We start from the raw sequence: 8356 nt of genomic DNA, 5'->3' as shown, positions 1-8356 counted from the left end.
TTTACATGTAGTTGTCTAGTTTTCTCAGCACTACATATTGAAGAGACTGTCTTTTCTCCATTGTATATTCTTGCCTCCTTTGTCATAGATAATTGACCGTAAGTGCATGGGTTTAGTACTGGGCCCTCTATCCTGTTCCATTGATCTGTGTGTCTGTTTTTGTGTCAACTTTGTAGTATACTCTGAAGTCAGGGGGTGTGATTCCTCCAGCTCTGTTCTTTCCTGGTATTGTTTTCTATTCAGAGTCTTTTGTGTGTCCATACACATTTTAAAATGATTTGTTCTAACTCTGTGAAAAATGCCATTGTTATTTTGATAGGGATTGCTTTGACTCTGTAAAATGCCTTGGGTGGTATCATCCTTTTAACAGTATTAATTCTTCCAATCTATAAACATGGTATATCTTTCCATCTCTTTGTGTCATCTTCAGTTTCTTTCATCAGTGTCTTACAGTTTTTGGAGTACAGGTCTTTTGCCTACTTAGGTAGGTTTATTCCTAGGTATTTTATTCTATTGGATGTGATGTTAAATGAGATTGTTTCCTTAATTTCTCTTTCTGATATTTCATTGTTACTGTATAGAAATACAACAGACTTCTTTATATTAATTTTGTATCCTGCAACTGTACCAAAATCATTTATGAACTCTAGTAGTTTTCTGGTGGTATCTTTAGGATTTTATATGTGCAGTATCATGTCACCTGCAAACAGTGACAGTTTTACTTCTTCCTTTTCACTTTGGATTCCTTTTATTTCTTTTTCCTGTCTGATTTCTGTGGCTAGAACTTCCAGTACTATGTTGAATAAAACTGGTGAGAAAGGACATCCTTGTCTTGTTCCTGATGTTAGAGGAAATGTTTTCAGCTTTTCACTGTTGAGTATGATGTTAGATGTGTTTGTCATATATGCCCTTTATTATGTTCAGATGTGTTCCCTCTATGCCCACCTTCTGGAGAGTTTTTATCATCAATGGATGGTCAATTTTATCAAAAGCTTTTCTGCATCTATTGAGATGATCATATGGTTTTTATTTTTCACTTTGTTAACATGGTGTATCTCATCACTTGATTTGTAGATATGGCAAAATCCTTGCATCCCTGGGATAAACCCCATTCGGTCATGGTGTATGATCCTTTTAATGTGTTGTTGGATTCAGTTTGCTAATATTTTGTTGAGAATTTTTGCATCTATGTTCATCATTGATATTGGCCTATAATTTTTGTGTGTTATACTTTTGTCTGGTTTTGGTATTAGGATGATGGTGGCCTCATAGAATGAATTTGTAAGTGTTCCTTCCTCTGCAACTTTCTGGAATAGTTTGAGGAGGATAGGTGTTAGGTCTTCTCTATGTCTTTGGTAGAATTCACCTGTGAAGCCATCTGGTCCTGGACTTTTGTTTGTTGGGAGCTTTTAAATTACTGATTTAATTTCTGTACTGGTAATTGGTCTGTTCATATTTTCCATTTCTTCCTGGTTTAGTCTTGGGAGATTGTACCTTTCTAAGAATTTGTCCATTTCTTCTAGGTCATGTATTTTATTGGCATATAGTTGTTTGTAGTAGTCTCTTATTATCTTTTGTATTTCTGTGGTGTCAGTTGTGACTTCTTTTCCATTTCTGACTTTGATTTGGGCCCTCTCTTTTTTTCTGTGTGTGATGAGTCTGGCTAAAGATTTATCAATTTTTTTTTTACAGGTTTCCTTGATTGATTGATTGATTGATTGATTGGCTGCATTGTATCTTCATTGCTGCATGTGGGCTTTCTCTAGTTGTGGTGAGCGGGGGCTACTCTTCGTTGTGGTGCGCAGGCTTCTCATTGCAGTGGCTTCTCTTGTTGTGGAGCACAGGCTCTAGGCACACGGGCTTCAGTAGTTGTGGCTCACGGGCTTTAGAGAGCAGGCTCAGTAGTTGCGGCGCATGGGCTTAGTTGCTCCACAGCATGTGGGATCTTCCTGTACCAGGGCTCGAACCTGTGTCCCGTGCATTGGCAGGTGGATTCTTAACCACTGCGCCACCAGGGAAGTCCCAGGTTTATGCATTTCGTTTATCTTTTTAAAGAACCATCTCTTAGTTTCATTGATCTTTTCTGTCGTTGTTGTTTTCTGTCTCTATTCCATTAATTTTGCTCTGATCTTTATGGTGTCTTCTACTAACTTTGGGTTTTGTTTGTTCCCCTTGCTCTCGTTCCTTTAGGTGTAAGGTTATGGTGTTTATTTGAAATTTTTCTTGTTTTTCTGATAAGCTTGCATTGGTATGAAGTTCCCTCTTAGAACTGCTTTTTTGTAAGATTCTGGGTTGTTGTGTTTTCATTTGTCTTCAGGCTTTTTTTTATTTCCTCTGTGATTTCTTCAGTGGTCCATTGGTTGTTTAGCCTCCATGTCTGTGTTTTTTGCAGTTTTCTTCCTTGTAGTTGATTTCTAGTCTCATAGTGTTGTGGTTGGAAAAGAGGCTTGCTATGATTTCAATGTTTTTAAATTTATAGAGGCTTGTTTTGTGGCCTAGCATGCGATCTGTCCTTGAGAATATTCCATGTTCACTGGAAAAGAATGTGTATTCTGCTGCTTTTGGATGGAATGTCCTATATGTATCTATTAAGTCCACTTGATATAATGATCCATTTAAGGCCAGTGTTTTCTTATTGATTTTCTGTCTGGATGATCTGGTCCATTGATATAAGTGAGATGTTAAAAATTCTCTACTATTACTGTGTTACTGGTGTTTTTCCCTTTATGCCCATTAATATTTGCCTTATGTATTTATGTGGTCCTGTGTTTTTAGATGGTCCAAGATAGCTGACTGCAGAACCCCAAGGAGCCCCAAGGCTAGTGCTCGCTCACTCGTGGTGGACAGAGTCACGGTCCAGAAGACTCCGGTGCAGTTGCCAGCCCAATGGTATGTAAAGCCAGGTCCTAGGGTTAGCACTGGCCTACTAGTGGGCAGAGCTGGGTCCTGGAGTCTGGTTGCAGGGCGCAGAGGTCCCAGAGCTGATGTCTAATTGCTGGGAGGGGGGTCAGTTCCTGACACAGTTGGTATGGGGCCTGGGGTGTCTCAAAGCTTGTGCTGGCCCGCTAGTAATGAGGGTCAGGGCCCAGCTGGTCCCAGGGCAGGGTCTGGCCTGCTGGTGGGCATGCTGTGCCACTTGCTGCAGGATTGTGGTTTTCTTATGTCTGCTGTCTGCCCCCTGGTGGTTGAAGCCGGTCCAGAGGCTAAAGCAGGCTTCCTGGAGGGCAGGGTGAGGGCCCAGGGGTTCTGGGGCTGGTGCTTGCCCTCTGGTGGGTGGAGCTGATTCCTGGGCTCTTGGGTGTCCAGAGGCAGCTCAGTGGGTCTTAAGGCAGCCTGCCTGCTTATGGGTGGGGCTGTGTTCCTGCCCAGTTATTTGCTTGGCCTGATGTATCCCAGCACTGGTGGCCTATAGGCTATTGGGCCAAGGTAGGGCTGGATCCTGGGGCTAAAATGCTACAGCAAGGATTCCACGATGGTGCTTGCCAACACCAGTATCCACATGGTAGAAGGAGCTCCCAAGAACGGTTCGCACAGGGTCTTTGTCGCCAGGGTGAGCCACATCTGTACCCTATCTCTCCACGAGACTCTCCAGGATCACCAGGTAGGTCTGATCCAGGCTCCTATCTATTTACTGCTTCTGCCCTGGGTTCCGGAGTACAGGAGAATTTGTGCGCACCCTTTAAGAATGAAGTCTCTATTCCCCCAGCCCTCTCGTTTTTCCAGAAGCAAGCCCCACCGGGCTTCAAAGCAAAATGCTCTGGAGGCTCTGCTTCCTGGTCCAGGACCCTTAGGCTGGGGAGCCTGATATGGGGTTCAAATGATTCACTCCTTTGGGAGAAGCTGTGCAATGTAATTATTCTCCAGTTTGTGGATTGCCCACTCAGGGATATGGGACTTGAGTATATCACCAGTCTACCCCTCCTACCTGTCTCCTTGAGGTTTGTACTTTAGTAGAAAGTCTTTTCTGGTAGTTTCCAGTCTTGCATCAAGGGAAGTTCTGCGAATATTTGTGATTTTGATGTGCCCTTGGGAGAAGGTGAGCTCAGGGTCTTACTACTCTGCCATCTTGTTTGATCTCTCCAAGGTCAGTAGGTTTTAATAAGCAGACTAATTTGGTTTTTCCCTTACTGTTATTTGTTGTTTCCCATTTGGTGCCTTAGCTCATTCATTTACCCAACAATTATCTTTTTGAGATCTATTACATGCTGGGGCTAATTCTGGGTGTCAGAGCAGGGAACAAGATAGGCAAAGTTGCTTTTCTCATGGAGCTTACATTGTAGTAGGAGCAGAGACGAAAAAAAATGACACAAGGATATAAATTAATACAGTAATGACTGCTTTGAAGAAAGAAAAGAATAAAGTAGCAGCCCGTGACTATTTTAGAGTTGATAGTCAGAAACATCTTGTGTAAAGAAGTGACCTTTAAATGGCCTATGAGCCAGTTTATATAAGATTTGGGAGAACATTTCAGACAGAAAAACAGCAATTGCAAATGTCATTAGGTAGAAATGAGTTTTCCTGGGCTCTAGAAACACAGAGAAGGTCAGAGTGGCCAAAGCATCGCTCTCTACAGAAAGAGAGTATGAGATATAGTCAGTATGGTGGGCAGGTCACTAAGATAGCTTGTATGCTCATGTGGTTAGGAATTTGGAATTTTGGCTAAGTTCACTGAGAAACCATTAATATAATCTGATTTATACTTTGTAAAGCTCCCTGGGATTGTTTATGGATTGAAGAGGAGGACAAAAATGAAACAAGAAAACCAGCCCTAGGGAAAAGATGTCTTTTGCTTGGTTTAGGATGGTAGTAAAAGTGGTGAAGAACTATGAAAGGGTTTAAAATGTATTTTGGAGGTGATAGGAGGTGATGTGAAACAATGAGAGAATGAGTGGATCCAGGAATGACTTTCAGGCTTTTGGCCTGAGTCATCCAGTGGATACTGGGGTCATTTATGAAGACAGAAAACCCGGGGAAAGAACAGTTTAGGGGTGCTAATGGAGATTCTTTCATGTTTCTGGACTCGCATTTTTCTCAAGTGCATTCATTAGTTGGGATATCTCCTTGTGATTCTCATTCTTTTATTTATTTAACAAATATTTAACAAATGTCCATCAGATGTCCTACGCTATACGAGACAGTTGATGTTTCCAGTAAAAAAGAAGATGCAGCCCCTACCCTTATAGAACTTCTAGACTAATCAGAGAAATAGACATGGTAGTTAAATAGCCATACTATACAAGTAAGACTGCAACAGTATTAGTGCAAAACATGAGAGGTAAGTAATGTTGTGATACGCTAAAATAGCATGACAACCTAGTTATAGTAGTCTTGGGAGGTCTCTCTTAAGAAGTGACATTAAACTTGAAAACAGATCAGTGATCTTGTGAAGAAGAAATAAGAACTGTAAGGGGCTCATGACAGGAGGAAATTGACCAAATACTTGGAGCTGATAAAATATGAGTCTTAGCCTGAATTCCTTAACAGCAGAGCCTGCAGCAGTCAGGATATGGGCTACTAATTTATTAGGGAGTACAGTCCTCATAAATTAGTATTAGGCATTAAGGGAAAGGGAGACTGAGGCAGGGAAAAAGTGAGCAACTATTAATAGAGGATGCGCTATTCCACTGGTCACTGTTAAATGCAAATGGCTGCTGTAGTCCGTGGGACCATCCTGTAAAAGGGAGGGGGGAGGGGACATGGGAAAAGAGAGGAGGTTGGAATCTATCCACCAGTTTCCCTGTCTTACTGTGTAAACCTTTTCTCCATGGGGTGTTACTTCCTCCACGAGCAGGGTTCCGTGGCATCTCATGCCATAGTAGCAAGGGAAAAAGCCTGCCGGCAGAGTTTCGTCATGAGCACCCCACCACCCCGCCCTTAATCTCCACCTGGTTTTAGTCAGCTCTAGTCCATGCAGAGCCGCTCACTCCAGCAGCAGTTGCTACAAGGCAGACAGCACCTATCCAGATACAGACAGCACAGTATCCAGAGTGGGGCATAAGAGGCATTTGATACAATCACTGTAAGGGAAGAATGGTATATGATGGGATCTGGGAGCTTAGGAGGAGTCTGACCATGCTGGATATTGAAGAACAATTAAAGATTTTTGTCCCTCTCTTAAGGGCACTGGAAAGTCATTTTGGGGGATCAGAACAGGGATGAAAGTCGTCCAGCTAACGTGTTCACAGGGCAGAGCAGTGGGCTGATCCAGGAGATACACAGGCAACAATCTCAAGAGAATTTAGTGTAGGTTGAGTATGGGGGACAGGAGAAAGCTGGGTATGAAGGATGATGTCTGGGTTTGTGGCTTGAGTACTTGGATGGATGCTGTTGCTTCAAATCACTGAACTGTACAGTTGCGGGGGGGGGGGCGCAGGGGGGAGGTGGGTGGGAGCTGAACAGCTTTGGAAGGGGGCAATTGGCTTTCGCTTTTGAAACACTTCTCCCCCAGTCATCAGAGAGCAGACATCAAAACTTCAGATATAAGAATTCTGGGATAAATATACCTTGAAGTCACTGGCCTGCACGTGACAATCAAAGCCTTGGATGGATGTGACACTTCAGGGAGACAACAGAGTGGGAAAGAGACTTGGAATTGAGTCTACCAAGAACTTCAGGATCCAGTAAGTTTGGATGTCATATTTTCTTCCTGGAGAATTGCAATGTAGTAAATTTATCATTCCATTTCAATTACTGCTTTTTAGGTTGTTCAGTGAGCCTTTTTCTAGATACAGTTTGCCTTGTTTTCCCCCATTATATGTTCTGACCACATTATCTTAAAACCAAGCAGTTTCTAAACACGATCAATAAGTCAGCTTTAAACTCAACCTCACCTTTCTAAAGCATTCCTAAGAGGAGTGAGGGAATAAGAAATATATACTGTATGTAAACTGCTTCGTACACAGAAAACACTTTTAAAACTCACAGTTGTCCATAGATTGTCTGCTGAGCCACAGGCAGTGCCCCAATTACCCACTAGCCTTATTTGAAAGTATAGCATATTGGATGTTTTCTTGCAAAGCAACACTTCTACATTGTTCTAAAAACCATCAGATGAATATACATTCATCTTAATTTTACATTATCACAGAGTTTATTGGCATATTAGTTTGTAGATGTGCATGATGTTTGATGGTCTATTTGTAAATATAGTCATTCAAATCAAAATACTTTATACCTCATTTACACTCTACTAATTTATACTTCATTTATAGATATCCCAGGATCAGAGGCAACTGAAGTTAAGGTTGGTATGTAAATTCTGATTCTTCATATCTGGGTAGAAAAGCATACAAACGTTTTTAGAGTACATGAAGGCGAATGTTTATTCAGAAAGTTGAATTTCTTGTATACTGAAAATATTGTTTTAAACCATACATATTCATAAGTGTAATACAAACACCACCAACAATACAAACACATTTTAAGCAAGTTCTACTATGAATATTAATCTAAGCCAACAGAAAATCAGGTAAACCAGTTTCTACATACCTTTTATCTGTTCTGGTGTTGTAATCAAACAATTTAAGATATAAAGAAAGCTTTGGCTCAACCCTACTTATTTCACTATGGGCACACTAGGATAGAGACGACCACAGATTACAAACCCAATCCCTTTATAATCAATGCAAAATTGTTACAAGAATCATATCTTAATGACATGTAAACATTTTTAGGGTTTCAATTGACAATTATGTTTTAAATGCTTAGAAAATCACACCAACATTTCTCATTTTTGTTCTCTCTTGAGCTCATCTCTTCCATGAATATAAAGTAGGAAAAATATTATTTGAGAATTCCAGCATAATTTCATTGTGCTTTTACACTTTTATAAACATGGATACATCTAAAATATCAGATGCCTTTACACCAACAGAATAAATCCCCCAAGTTCACATTTTCTTATAAATACACATGCAAAATTAGTGAAAAACACTTTTGTATAGCAAAGACCCTGCTTAATTATCTTCGGATTAATAATTTTTGATGGCATGTGCAAATCATACTGCTCATTGAACAGTAGATTTATTTCCTGCAGATTTGTTTTTCTATAAAAATATATTTATGTGTTCACAGGAAAAAAGTTGAGTTGGTATGTGTGGGGTGATTTTCGACATATCATTAGGTTATAGGTTTATGAAGTTAAAAGGCATCTTAGCTTTTATCATTTTCAAATTTTTCTTCATAAAAAAGAACACCCTGTGACAGAGAGAAGGTAACTGAGATCATCATTAGCACTTTAGAGACAGTTTGAAGCAAACGGGTCAAGCAACTTGTCTACGGTTTATGTACAAAATCAGTGCTGGAACCAGGAAGAGGACTTGGATTTTCCCAACCCTTGGACAGCTCTCTAGGAACT

This window comes from Mesoplodon densirostris, chromosome 10 (assembly GCF_025265405.1).
Source record: "Mesoplodon densirostris isolate mMesDen1 chromosome 10, mMesDen1 primary haplotype, whole genome shotgun sequence".
Taxonomy (NCBI): domain Eukaryota; kingdom Metazoa; phylum Chordata; class Mammalia; order Artiodactyla; family Ziphiidae; genus Mesoplodon; species Mesoplodon densirostris.
This window is presented reverse-complemented; position numbering follows the sequence as displayed.